At 39.5% G+C, this 15,491-nt stretch overlaps 1 long non-coding RNA gene across 1 annotated transcript in view; it reads right to left on the bottom strand.

Annotated features, from left to right (window-relative positions):
* The window catches only part of LOC140905989 (uncharacterized), a 91,785-nt gene that overhangs the window by 73,010 nt on the left and 3,284 nt on the right, over positions 1-15,491 (bottom strand). Inside the window, exon 2 of the long non-coding RNA XR_012157017.1 lies at positions 3,738-3,883. This is a non-coding gene — a long non-coding RNA (uncharacterized lncRNA). The remainder of the gene's footprint in view (positions 1-3,737; positions 3,884-15,491) is intronic.

Raw genomic sequence — 15,491 nt, 5'->3', positions numbered from 1 at the left:
GGGCCAAACACATGAGTTAAATAACTTGCATTGCTGCATGATGAAGTACCAAACAATAACAGAACCATCAAGGAGTGTTGTCAAGGTTCCTTCCCCACTCTGAACTCTAGGATACAGATGTGGGGACCTGCATGAAAACCTCCTAAGCTTATTTTTACCAGCTTAGGTTAAAACTTCCCCAAGGTACAAACTATTTTACCCTTTGCCCTTGGACATCCACTGCCACCGCCAAACGTTTATCTGGGTTTATTTATTAGGAAAGTGTTGTTTGGAAATGTCTTTCCCCCCAAAATCCTCCCAACCGTTGCACCCCACTTCCTGGGAAAGGTTTGGTAAAAATCCTCACCAATTTGCATAGGTGACCACAGACCCAAACCCTTGGATCTTAAGAACAATGAAAAAGGATTCAGTTTCTGAAAAGAAGGATATTAATAGAAGTAAAAAGTAAAAAAGAATCACCTCTGTAAAATCAGGATGGTAAATACCTTACAGAGTAATTAGATTCAAAACATAGAAAATCACTCTAGGCAAAACCTTAAGTTACAAAAAGACACACAGACAGGAATATCCATTCTATTCAGCACAGCTTAATTTCTCAGCCATTTAAAGAAATAATACTCTAACGCATATCTAGCTAGATTACTTACTAAATTCTAAGACTACATTCCTGTTCTGTCCCCAGCAAAAACATCACACAGACAGACTCTTTGTTTTTCCCTCCCCCCAGCTTTTGAAAGTGTCTTGTCTCCTCATTGGTCATTTTGGTCAGGTGCCAGCGAGGTTATCCTAGCTTCTTAACCCTTTACAGGTGAGAGGATTTTTCCTCTGGCCAGGAGGGATTTTAAAGGAGGTTACCCTTCCCTTTATATTTATGACAAGTGTGTATAGATTTTACATATAGAATCTGTTCTAACTCCAAAATGGATACTTCTGCAGAGAGTTGAGTGCTGATGGAAAGACCATGGAGAGCATGGAGTCATTCAAAGTTGGCCAAAGGACCAGACTGCAAAGGAATCCACAGAAGATAACTGATGGGTGTAGGTTATTGACTGGAACTAAGCCAGTAGGTATTTAACATATGGTTCAACATGTCTTATGCCAACTGACAAAAGATGTATTGCAGGAAGATACCCGACAAAGTTGCAAAAAGACATATAGGAGATATTTCATTTTTCTCATGGATGATAAGGAACAACATTCATATTATGGGTGGACATTTCAAATCTTCACCAGAAGCATAGGTTACTTTCTGACTGGTCCACATCAGCTTTGCCAAGAAGGATGTTTCTGAGAAATCCAGAAAGAGAATAGGAATACAACGGTCATAAACATGAGTGAATCACCTCAGTGAACTCGGTCTCAATAAATCAGTCATTGCAGCTATGAAACTGAACTGAAGAATTCACCTTCATGGCAATGGCTAAGCAGAAAAATACTTTTATACATGTGTTGTTTCCCCACACCATGGTCATGTTAAACTAAATGCTTCTCAGAGCTAAACCCCTCTGAATAAGGGCACATCTACACTTAAAATGTTGCAGCAGCATAGCATAGCTGCACCGGTGTAGCTGCCCTGGTGTAGCACTTCAGTGAAAACACTACTATGCCAACGGGAGAAGCCCTCCAGTCTACATCAGATGTCTACACCAGGGGTTAGTTCAATGTAACTATGTCACCCAGAGGTGTGAATTTTTCACATCCCGGAGTGACCTCATTATACCAATATAAGTTTATAGTGTAGACCTGTCCTAACTAAAATTTATGATGTGCACTTGTATTTCCTTAACAAGTGTAGTCTTAGTTGTCTAGAAGATACGTTAAATCAGTAAGTAATAGATAACATTAAGTCACGATAAACTCATTACACTAACTAAGCTTAGTACCTTTTGTAACAGGAGTCTCTGTTTCCCTACTGCAAAAGTTACTATGAGAAAGCCTGAGTGTTTCAACAACTTCAGCCTACGAATACAGATTGTGTGGTCAAAAGAATTGACAGCTTCTTAGAAAAAGGAGGATGAATCTCTGAATTGGCTTGTAGGCTAAAGATTTTATCTTGTATTTTATTTAAAGTGACACATGCTTACCTGTACAGTTTCAAAAACATTACATATCTTCAAAATTATTGCCTGTATATTCTGTTTTACATTTAATATGTGATGATTTTGCATGTGTATGTGACAAAGTTGGCTATAATTATCACCTGGACAAATGTAACAGGGCCAGCTGCCTCTGGAACATCTTTCTGGCTTACAGGTACTCAAACACTTTTCCCAGTCAAGGATCTCTAGTAGGCATGGGGCCTGGTACACACAGGCTTTACTTGGCTGAAGCTCAGTCTTCTTCAGCCCTCTGCTTCCAGGTTCCAGGCTCAAACCATTCTGTTAATCAGTGTCTCAGTCAGGATCCTCTTGTTCACTACAGAGCCTCTATGTCATAACTCCCTTGGTCTCAGCATCGTCTCTAAGGAGCCTTTCATACTCTGCAGTTTCTTAATGCTGAGCTGAGATCCCATTCATTTTCGCCTTCTGCTCCTCTTAACAGGGCAATCACCCTGATCTCTATCCCACATTCTGTAATTAGGGTTCTCTAAGAGTTGAGCCACCCTGTTTCAGCAAAGTAATTTTGAACTGAATTGATCATTAACTTTCTAAATTCTACTTAGACTTGTTCAGCAGAACTGACGTGAACCATCCCGTAATTCCATTGACATATAAACATGATTACAAGTAAATTATGATCTATATTTAAGAATGTATAGTTCCATGTTGATAGCAAAACACCCTGTCCAGATTAGTGTAGAATTAGGATAAAAATGTGCCTCCGTAACAATATTTTGATAAGACCTTGAATTTAACTGATTTATTATCTTTTGAAAATTGTAACATCCCATGTGGAGTTAAATTTTTGATATTGTGATCACTTTTCATTATTTTACTTTCTGTCATTTCTTATCTACTTTAAAGCTATTTTGGCTAATAAGGCTTGTAAGTATATAATAATTCTCCTGTTTATACTTTAGCTGAGGAACACACATCAAAAGAACGGTGAAAAACCTATCATAGGTAACTGATGAATTAAATGATTTAACCATTCTGTGATTTATAACCTATCTTTCTGACACCCTGGATACATGTGACAGGGTTATAGTTACATAGTAATACCCTGTCTTGTACTGGGGTGCAGTCCAAACCAGTGAGGCTTTGTGTCACCGCCTGCCTGTAATCCTGTGTTCCTTAAATGCTCTGCTGCTGTAGCTCACTGCATGGACACTGACAGCCAGCGAACAAGCAGGCACTGAGAGCCTGTGTGTTTAGCAGCAGTAACTCAGCACTGTGACCCCAGCAGCCTGCTTGTTACACCTGAGCCACATTTTGATACCTACCAGCTTTGGTTACTAGTATCCAAGTGACTTTCAACACACTGCCAGTCCTGAATTTTCCCCAAACCATATCCTCTGCAATGTCCAGGCCTTCTTGGACCATTGCAAGGAATAACAAGGTTCATTTGCTCCTCTAAAATACCCAGCAGCTTTCCACATTAACTGGAATTAACCCTCACCTCAATTCAAATGCAGCACTGGATTTAGATTGAAAGTAAAACAATTTTATTAACAACAGTGATGCCAAGTAAAAGAAATAAAAGTAGAGATGGTTACAAGCAAATGAAAGTGAAAACAAACATCTAAAATCTAAACTTAATCTAGCAAGGTACAGCCTTTGATGGAGACGGTTTCTCACCTGTCACTTTTTGCCCAGCATGGCTGACTGACTCTTCAGCCATAAGAGAAATACAGGGTCCTGGGTGAAAGAACACTTGGGGTTCTTTGCCTCTTTTTCTTATAGTCCAATGAACTTCGGGAATGGATTCTTCTGAAGGTTTCCCCCTGAAATAAAGTTCATTCAAGCTATGAGGAAGGAGACATGGAGTCTGGGGCAGTCTGCTTTCTTCCCTCACTGGTGTTTGCTAAAATACAGTTTCATCTGTTCTTGCCCTCTCTGATGCAAATAAATGGCCACTAGACTTGTGATTGCTAATTGTCTCTGACTCCTGGCTGGAGGCATCAGCTTGTCCTTTGTCGGAAGGAACCTGCTTACCCACTCCCCAGATTTGTCTGGCAAACACAGTTTAGTTCCACATTTCTGTCATATTTGTGTGTTCCTTTGGGCATTTATCATACCACACCATGCAAGAATACTTTATATGATACCTCTCACATATAGTTTATGACATTAATGAACTGGGATACACAGAATTGGACAGATGAAACTCATTACTAGATACCAGTAATCCCTTTGCCTTCTTGCCCTGGAATGCTGTTAGGTTTACACACCCACAACATGGAATTTGTAAAAACGCTTACTAGAAATTCAAACGTAATACATCCAAATACACATTTTTTCAGTGGCCTGGTTTTAGCATGGCATGATGAATGGGCTGTTTTAAGTCCATGTTGAATGGAAGTGGATACATAATCAGTATCTAGACGATAGGGCTCACTGACTCAGATATGGATGGGTGGGATGTATAATGGAACTTCTGGTCTATAAAGGGATGATGGACAGTGTAGACTATTTGTGTTTCTGTCTAACATTGGAATAGTGGATGGAGGACTATATATGGAGAATGATATATGACATGTTAACTATTGACCATAGTTGATTGGATGTATGTCTAATCTCTAGTTGGTATATAAAGGGTAAGTAGCAAAATGTTGGTGTCTTTGGCTAATAATCATTGGGTAGACTAGACGATGGTTGGAGGCTTTAGTCTGTGGCTCATAAGTGATAGATTTGTGGTGGTTTGTGAGTTGTTGTGGCCCACACTGGAAATCTATATGGTATAGGGTGGGTGGGTGGATGTACAGGGTTTCTGAGCCATAGGTTGATGTTAGGTTGAGATGTGAAAAGACTTAAAATTGGTTTGATTAATGCAATGTGATCTTTTATGTGCATACATCTCTCAGTCATCATATGACTATGAGGATACTTAAATATTTATTTTCCTCCTGTAACTATTCATTTACATATTTTAAAATGTTGATTTTGTCTTATTTGCTTTTTTATGTAATTGGTGTTCGTGTATGTGTGTGTGTACACACACAGTAGGAATTTTAACTTACTTTTAACAAAGTTTTTGGTCTGTTAATACACGCATGTTCATTTTCTGTTACGTCTGATTGGGATAACTGGGCATGGCTTAAGGAAAATGAGAATTGACACAAATCTTTACCCATCTGCAAGGAAGAACAATTTAAAATGAATGTGGAGAAAATTATTAATTTTATGCTCCAGTTACTTTTACTATTCAAACATAGTACCAGTGGCACTGCAGTGAGATAAACAGAAAAAAAATCTTGCTTATCCATTTTTCTACCTAATCCTGTTTGACTTTTTTTTCAACCTCAATCTTTGTTTTACATATAAATTAAAATTCAGTTCTCTTGTTATCCACAACTCAGATTGTTCCACATATACAATATTGTGCCTGGCAGTTTTCACTGCAAGACTTAGATAGGCACTTCAGAGGCTTACATTTATTATCATTTATTGCCTGCACATTCACACTATGCTTGAACAGGATAGGTTTAGGATTAAAAGGGACAGAAGAATACTTGACACACTAAAAGAAGGCAGGATCATCCTCTATGAATGTAGGAGGGGGCTGTGAGAGAGGAAACGTCTGTGAGAATTGCTATTCTGCATTGGCTTTGTGCCATGATGCACGTTCCCTGGCAACACAACTTCAGCGGAGCTGCATTACCCAATATGTTCCCTGGGCATGACTGCCCCTTGAACCCACATTAAAAGGGGGTTCCCAACACATGGCAAGGTAATGAAGTCCCAGGCTGTACCACCTGTTCCAGGTAAGCTCTGCAATATTTGGAGGGGAATAAATAATGTGCACACTCCACCTCATGTTCCCACTATCTTTCTGTGCCCTCTTCCCCCTAGGGTGACCAGATGTCCCAATTTTATAGGGACAATCCTGATATTTCGGGCTTTTTCCCATATAAGCGCCCGTTACCCCCACCACTTTCCCGGTTTTTCACAGTTGCTATCTGGTCACCCTATTCCCCTCGCATGAGTGTCAGAGTTTTAGGCAGAGACCTCTATGGTGCCATAGGTGGTGTTGGGGTGGGGTGGTGAAGGGAATTTGCCAAGAAGCAATTGACCCCATCCATCCTTTCCATGCTGGAAAGAAGAAATCAGCAATCGGGTTGGATTTCTGCATGAAGGTCTGGGGGACATGATCTGGCTCCAAGATTAAAATGGAGGATGACTAGGCCATTCCGGATACATAGTTTAGATACTGTTTTAAGATTAGTTAACAGTAAGCAGAGACATTCAGAACTTTTCTCTTATTCCCAGTTATTAATTTTAATCTGCATTGTCCCTTTTAATCAGCTCACAGTGCAGCACCTGGCTGAAAAAGGTTCCTCTTGACATAAAAGTTCTCATGTGCCGTTTGACCAAATCTGTTTGGAAAATGGGAAGTTAATTGGTCGAGTTCTTTTTGATTCATGAGATTTGAAAAACAAGCGTTTTTTATTCTCTTATACAAAACTGCTAACTACTTATGTTCTGTCATAAATCAAGAACGACTTGAGGTAAAAACTTCACATTTGTTTTTGTACACTAACAGTCAATGAGAACTAGAACAAAGGTTTTACTAATTGAAAGTGGTCTTTGCCTATGTTTAACTTCCATGACAGGTGTAATGAATACTGCAAACTGCACACCACCTAACTGAACCTCACCTTTCATTTAAAGCAAAGCTTTAAGAACAGCCATAGTGGGTGAGACCAAAGGTCCATCTAGCCTAGTATCCTGTCTTCCCACAGTGGCCAATGCCAGGTGCCCCAGAGGGAATGCACCGAACAGGTAATCATCGAATGATCCCCCCTTTCTAGCACTGTCATTGGGAAAATGTCCTTTGAAATGTATATTGATCACTAGGTTTGTCAGTTTGTCATGGAGATTCTAAGCACATGCTTTAATCAGATTGATTTTGATGGGACTTAGGCATGTGCTTAAAAAACCCTTTCCTGAACTGGGAGGTTTTTCTGAATCAGGGTCAAGGGAATGAGGACTAGCTGATTCTTCATGCCCTGTACACACAGTTAGCCAGGAAAGATGGTACATAATCCAGACGCTTCTCAATACCATTCCCCCACCAGTTAGTGAATCTCAAACTCATAGAGCCCTGATTGATATAGATACTAGACGAAGGTTGCCAATAGAGAACAAAATATACGATATTGGCTGGGTTCCCTTCCTGTCTCAGGCTGGGGGCCATTTTCATTAAATTAGTACAAAGTTTCTCCCCTCTACACTGTGTGAGGGAGGGAAGCATTTGGCCTTTAATTTGTAATCAAAGTGCCTCGACAGGAGCAGTCACAAAACTTCATAGGAATGCAAAGCTTTTTCCAGGTACGGAACATTTTAATATTCGTCCTCTCCCCAGTAATTACTCATTTTAATGATCGCTAGAGCATGTATTGCCATGGCAACTTGTTGCTTATTTACAAATGTAACAACACAGATTATATTAAGCCACTCACAGCAGTATTATTAGCAGCTAAAGTGTCAGGCAACAATAACAACAAATTGCTGAAAACTGAACCAAATGAATACACCTTGCAGCGTGATCAAACTCAGGCTTTGGTGGGCTGACTGGAGGAGTGAGTTCCAAAAACCTTATGGCCCATTGGTCCTGGAAAGTTCAAGCCTAGTAACTCACAGCAATGACATTTCAGTCATCTGACTGCTATGAAGAGCAGGCCAAAAACAGTCATTCAGTTAGCAGCATCCCAGCCCCATAAAGATGATTACCTGCACCTTAATTCAGCACCCCAAGTTCAGAGGAAGAATTCTGGTATGAAGTAATAACTAGACAAAATAAAGTCAGACAATGTGGGACAATATATTATAGGAATGAAAGCTACTCTGCCTCCTTCCTTATTTCTTACTGCTGATTATTGACTTTATTCTACTTCAGCTAAAATAAGCTTTGGGAAGGTTATTTATGTAATTAGATTTTTCTTTTGATGTGGACGTTGTTTTTATACTTTATTATTGATTTATGTTATGGTAGAGCCACAGAACACAAATCAGGAAGCCGTGCTGCCATTGTGCTAAGGACTGTACAAACAGGTAACAAAGAAGACAATCCCTTCCCTCCTTACAAATTGTTCTTGAGCTCATTGACCAAGTGAAACAAGTTGCAGAATCAGGGACTAGGTGTCAGAGGGGACACAACATGTGGATGAAACACACAAAGAGGGTAAAACGGATTGCTGAGGAGGAAGACGTAACAATAAAAGAAACAGAGTTTAACATAAAAGCAGAGCTCACCACTTGCTTAACCGTTGCCACATCTAATTACACAGGGTTAAATTTACCTTTTTTTTTTGTGCAGAGTGAGAAGGAATGATTGTATGTTAAAGTAATCCCCTATACAAAACAAACAGTCAAACTGTACCAATTTTTTAAGCTTAGAAAGCCATTGGCTCATGCTGTGAAACATTCTGTCCTCAGAAATGGATTTCATGCTGTAACTTGTACAAACTTAAGTCATACACCCAGAGATCTGCCAAATTACCCAAAAATAATTTGAAGTGCCAGTGATCCATGCCATATGACCTTTACCTATTCACTCTCTGTCTGCTTCTGTTCATTGCTTGCATTTTTAGGAATTAGATCCTTGCTACTTGAATAGGTAGTGATGACTAATTGTTTAACATATTTTCTAATATCTTTTGAGACACTCTGTTTTGGCAGGTTACATTGATGCTGCAATACCTCACATTGCCTTTTCTCCTATTGTGTTATACTCATGCAGGTGAACTGAATGGGCTATATGTTCAGTGCAGTGTGAAGGGTGTTTGATGCACAGTTCCCATTAATAATAAAAAAGAAATCAGTGTGGCTAATTTCCTGTGCACCAATAGCATTAATATTTAGCATTTTCATGTTCTAACTCCTTTGCAGACAGTATTTGTTAATACTCACAATATCCTTGCAAACTACCTACAGTACGTACTGGTAAAATTAAGACCCAAGCCCACATTTTCCAAATTGAGAGCATAACTCTGGGCACCCATATCTGTATTCAGATGCCTAAATCAATATGGTCTGATTTTTTTCAATAGCACTCAACACCAACTGAAGTCAATAGCTGATGTGGATACATGTTATCTCTGAAGATCAAGCTACTTTATTTAGGAGCTTATGGATTTAGAACCTTAACTTCAAAGCACTGACGTTTGGAAAATTTGGCCCAAGTGTTTGAATGTAAAAATGCTGAGCTCCCTCCATTCTTATTGGCTGCTGTGGGAATTTAGTATACTCAGCACCTTCCAGTATTGGATTCCAAATATTTCATATTTGACTCTTAAAAACAGTACTGCTTTGACATCAGAGCAGAGCAGGTAGTTTTTATTTGTGCTGCTGTTTATCTACAGTTGGCAAGTATCCAAGGACTGAACCCTATATCTGCTTCTTTCAGGTATGATTACAGGTCACGCCGGACTGTTAGTGATACAAGAAGTAACTGTTTAGCTCCCGACGGATAAGGAAAAAAAATGACGAAGTGATACTCCTGATCTGAGAGGGTTATTCTTTTGAACATTATACCTCAAAGAGCAGCAAAAGGCTGAAATCACTTAATTCTGTAATATCCACAAGCCTACGGTGAGCACCATTGCAACAAATCAACAATTTTTCCTCCACCATGGTTGACATTTGCCATAGTTTCTACACTTAGGATACATGGTGCCAAAGTAAATTAAAGTGGCATAGACTGAAAATTTCCAGAAGTGACTGGTGATGTTGGGAGCCTGAGGTTTCAAAAATCAGGCCTCTTTAAGGTAAGTGCTGAGAACCTAACCCCTAGAAATCAATTGCCTTTACAGTGTTTCAAGTTGGGCATCTGAATATGGAGGTGTGACAGGATCCCCGGAGTGCAGCCATGGACTGTGGGATTACTGTGCCTCCTGAACTCTCTCCAGCATGTGCTGTTTCTCACAATGCCTTGCTAGTGACCAGGAGCTGTGCTCACTCAGCACAACAGCATGGGGAGCCCCACACACCCATCTAGATTGTATGAATGCTCCCAAAGCCACTCATGAATCACACAGAGAAAGGCACCATTGTCAAATATCAGCTTCCAGCACTGTACCTCAGGAATATACCGTCTTACACTGCACAAGATGGGCAGTGCAGATTTATTAATTAGTTCACCACTTCATCAATGGAAAGTGGATATACACCAGCCTTTGCAAAACCTGAGCAGATTTGCCACACACTTCATACAAACTCACTGGTAAAGATAAACAGTTAAACAAATTTATTGACTATAAAAGATAGATTTTAAGTGATAGGCAAAAAGTCAGAGTTAGTTACCAAAAGAAATAAAATATATGCATGCAGTCTAAACTCTCAACCCTATTAGACTGGCCAACGTCTAGATTAAGCAATTTTTTCATCCCACTGGATATTGCAGTCCTTAATGTATAGGTTTGTTCATTAAACCTGGGCCAATCACCTCTGCTGGAGACTTGTGTTCTTCTCAGTGTCTTAGTTGCTTGCAGTGTAGGTGGGGGCAGGAGAAGGGCCCAGTATGTGTCCACTCTGTCTGTTTTATACTTTCAGTCCATGTGCTTGTAGAACACAAGTCCAAGCATGTCTGGGGGGCATTGCTGAGTCTCCAGGCAAGGTTGAGCAATTCCCCTGGTGTTGCCTCATGCAGGTGAGTCATTGAATTGTTGCTCCCTTGCTGGACAATGGTTGTTGATGGGTTGTTTAAAACCCTGCCTGGGTGTTAATTACTTTCCTTGCTGTTGCCTCTGGGGAGCTAATATCTGGCTGATTCCCTAACTTACAGCATGTTCTATTGAAAACCATACATCACAATTCTCATAACTTCATATGCATTAATGATATACATATTTGGATAGAGCAATGACTTTCAGCACATCACAGCCTTTCCCCTGGTACCTTATAAGGCATGCTTTATATGTAAGATCATGATTATATGAAAATGAGAAATATGGGGATTGCAGGACACTCCCCCAAGGTGTAGAATGTCACAGGATACATCCAAAATCACTAGCTACTTTTGAAAATCTTGGCCTAATTTGTTGATATTGTAATGCTGTTAAACTGTGAAATGTGTATTTTACATTGAATGACATCATATAATGCATATCACTAGGTTCTTAAGCAGACCTGGTACTCATGATAATATTTGCTGTGGGCTAAAGTGCAGGTACTGTTTTTGGCTGGGTCCAAATATTTCAGCACCACACCACTACTTGTGTGTCTCTTTGACTGGAAAGCTGATTTCCAGGAAAGGCACAGATGATCAAGCACAGGCTGACCTGCTTCTGAACTCTCAAAAGGCTCTCTTAGCTTGAGCAGATGCTTTTAGGTCAATTCAAGCGAAGACTGACCTTCCCTAGCTGTCTCCATGGAAAAGAGAAAAAAGAAAAGATTATTCTGTTTTTCAAGTCTTCTATAGTAGAAAAGGAAATGAATGTCAAGTGACAGCCAGTTAGGCAGGGTGTACGGAAAGAGGGCCTCAGGCCAAATTCTGCACAGGGTTTTTTTTTTTAACCACCATTTCTTTTTGTCCTCCTCCAATGAATTGTTAAAATTCTCTATTCTTTTCTCTCGTAGATGGTTTCTGACAACTTTGCTTTTAGCTGACTGCATATGGCTCTTATGCCTGATCTCTGTAAAGCTTATTATAACTTTGACAAAACAGCAGAAGTGCAGCTTATCTACTGTGTTTTGCCATTATATTGGTGAACACCATGTCAAGTTTAAGCTTATAACTCTCCTAAGACTGTGGAGGCAATATTACAGCCCTATTAACTTGTAACATTAATAGCAGCTAGGTGCTCCACATAATTTCTACTGGCAAGGGTGTGGACCTGTACTGAAGTCATACTGTGAAAAAGGAGCTTTATACCACTGAAAAGGGGAGATTCTGAACTTCTCAATAGGACTTTAAATAATTTTTATGGTTTATGGCTCGCACTGAGCCCTGAGTTGAAATGATGGTAAGCAACTTTATAGGTGGAATGATGAAGGAAAAAAAGTGCCCATAGCATTTCATAAAACTCTCTAACTATTCCTAAAATAGACTTTCTATAACATGCGATTTATGTGAAATACATAACAATGAGATATACAGTAAAAAGGTTTTATTGGTGCTAGTCTGGGATGATCTGTACACTTACTTCTAACTTGACCCTGACTAATTAGTCCTGACTAATGTGGCTATCCCAAAAGCATGTCAATAGAACCTTCATTATATATGGAAAACTGTTAAAAGAATGTTAAGATTGCAAATTCCCAGACTCAAAAGTTAATAAATACCAGAATTAATGTTGGTGATTGCCTATCATTTTTCAAAATCAGGCAGCTGCTTTAGTTAACTAAATATAGATTAAAGAGCCTAAATTCCTGCTTCTGAAAATCTTCTCAAAATTTTAACTATGCACAGCAAGTTCCGCAACTTCATGTTCACAAAACTCGTTGTCGTAGAGTATATGTTGCATGGGTCAGACAAGAAGGGTGAGCTGTGAAAGTGTGGATACTTTCTCATCAGAACAAAGTGTAGCCATTGCAGTTGCACCCTTGGTATGGGCAGAGGCTTATTTTTGCCTGGATTAGCCTCTCAGTAGTTTTGAAGACAAAGGTTGGTTTAAGAAAAAAAAATCTGGACTTTTTGTTTCCCTTTTAACTTCAATGCTATCCCATAGGTAAATACCCAGGGATTCTACTCTATCAAATGTGTGTGCTCCCTTACTTGAGGTTAGACTGAAAAAGTGTGTGTTTACTTTTCTCATAAGAATGTACTTTTAAAGTATTCCCTTATGAGGGTGAAAAACCTCTGTTTATTTTTATAAAAGTAGTATGAAAACTGACACTCTCCTATTCTCCAGTCCTTCCCTCCGCCCCCCGCCCCGCTTTTTTTTGGTTTTTGCTCTGCATGACAGCACAACCCTAAGCAGTGTTATTCCTCCCTCAGACCTACGTAGCATCAATCAACTTATGAAGATCAAAGAAATGTTTTCTCTCTTGTACATCATCAAACCAAGCCACTGAAGACTGCTATTATGCACTAGGTAACACTTTTCATTGAAGAGCAGTATGGTAAATTGTGGCAGAATACCAATGGAATATAAAACATTGTCACCTTAAATACCAAATGTGTTTATCATGATTAATATTTTAACACTGAACACCAAAGGAATTGACAATGGTTTGCCATTTATTATAACGTTGTGCAAAACTTTATATTGAGCTCTCTTTTTTATTGAATTTTTATGGAAATACATTGGTTTTAATATACTCATTACAACCGAGTTTATTTCGATCTGCCTTATTTCAGGGAATATCAAATTAATTAATAATGATGGAGCACTTGAAAGTGTCACAGACATTATTTTAAAACATGTACCTACTAGAATTTTATTCACAGATGATAATGAAATTATCAGACCGATTCACCACTCATGCTGGCATAAGTCAAGAATGATACCGTTTAAGTCAATAGACTTATACTTGCATAAGACCATATTAAGTGAGAGAAACCTCAGGTCCATTGTTGTTAGTTGTATTGGATGACTGTTAGCAGAACATACCTGGAAGTTCTACATTCACTAGCAATTAACTCAGTGTTCTGTAATAATGTGTTATGCCATATTAATAATGTTTAATACAAATACATTAATTTACAATGAAATTGCAATATTTAACTCTGTTACATATGATGGAATTTAGTAAGCCCATGCATCAAATCTGGACCCTAATGAAGTGAATGGGAGTTTCTCTGTTGACTTCCATGGAAATAGGATTTAACTCTGTGTGTGTGTGTGTGTGTGTGTGTGTGTGTGTGTGTGTGTTTCCATGGAGGTTAACAGGAAAACTCCCATTGATAGTGAGGCGAAAGAGTCTAGCTGGTTGGGCTTGGGAGACTTGAGTTCCCTTTCAGTTCTACTATTGATCATGTCTCTCTGTTTGCTTCTGCTTCCTCACCCACCCTTTCTGTTTACACTATTAGTTTTTGGGGCAGGGACTGTCTCTTAGTATGCATTTGTCCAGTGCCTAGCACAATGTGGCTCCAATCTCAATTAGGGGTATCTGGAAGCAATTGTAATATGAATGCTATTAATCACAGGTGTTCAGAAAACATGATTTTTTTTTCAAGAAGTTTAAATTTTTCGTGGCTAAGGAAAACAGTTTCAATAGAAAATGTTTGATCATCCCAAATGATAATATCCATGTAATGTGCTGAGAACTCTGGCTCTGGCCCAGCAGAGCATAGGTTTGTGTAAAAGCATGTGAATAGTCCTTTGGAAGTCATGGGGACTACTCACATGCTTAAAGTTAAGGACATCTTAAATGTTTTACTAGATCAGGGCCACAGGGCTCAGCACCCTGCAGAACTGAGCCATCATAATCAGTTCTTTATGTCCATTCATCTTAGAGTCTGTTGTGTGGTCTATTCACCCCATGCTGGTTTGGCAACCAAAGGCTGAACACAAAAACTGCCTGACAGCTCAGTGAGAGCTGACTGGCAGCCCTACAGTACCTGTGATGATAAAATGGGTATAAGGTAAGAGGGCAGCATGGCTGCCAGAGATGCAGAGAAACTATGGAGGGAAGCTCCTACTAACATACTAGTTAGACACCAGTAGAGAAGCTGAGAGAGAGAGAGAGAGAGAGAGAGAGAGAGAGAGAGAGAGAGAGAGAAACCAAAGAAGAGGTTGAAAAGCCCATAGAGATAGGAAGCAGGTCAGGTAACAGCCAGGGACTTAAGAAGGGTTGCCTCAGGATGCTCTGAAGTAGGTCCCTGCAGTGAAACCCAGTAGAACAGGCAGGCCTATGTTCTCTACCTCTTCCCAGACCAAGGGAGAGGGGAAATGGTCAAGGACTCTGAGTTTAGGGGCCAGAGGAGAGATTGTGTGACAGAGTGCTGGAGTTTGAGTTCCTTATTATGTGGACATTTCTGTTAACTACAAAATGGGATAGACAGAGTAGTGACTTTGCCAAGAGTGAGGCCACACAAGACGACAGTCTGTCTTGTTGCCAGAAGAGCTGGATGGAGAATTAGACAAAGGAACCCTGCAGCATTGTGTCTGGATACAGGGAGGTACTCAAGAGGTGAGGGCATGCTCCTACAGGGTCACCAAGATGTCTAAGTTCCCATTTACCTACTGTAATCTTACCGATACCAAAACTGATGTAGTTGCAGTGGCGTTGTGCTTAGTGATCTGTAGTTTGTGTATGCAGGTAAAGAAGATTTGAGTGACAAGACTGACACAATATATCTCTAGTACTATTATGAGACACAACTAGAAAATATCAAATGTGTTTTTGAGAGAAAAATAAAGAAGAAAAATGGCAGTTCAGAAGTAAAGAAGGAAAATAATAAGGAAAAAAACAACCGGAGAATGTCAGAGAGAAACATAAATTACA

The sequence above is a fragment of the Lepidochelys kempii genome, chromosome 2 (genome assembly GCF_965140265.1).
Source record: "Lepidochelys kempii isolate rLepKem1 chromosome 2, rLepKem1.hap2, whole genome shotgun sequence".
Taxonomy (NCBI): Eukaryota; Metazoa; Chordata; order Testudines; family Cheloniidae; genus Lepidochelys; species Lepidochelys kempii.
This window is presented reverse-complemented; position numbering and strand designations above follow the sequence as displayed.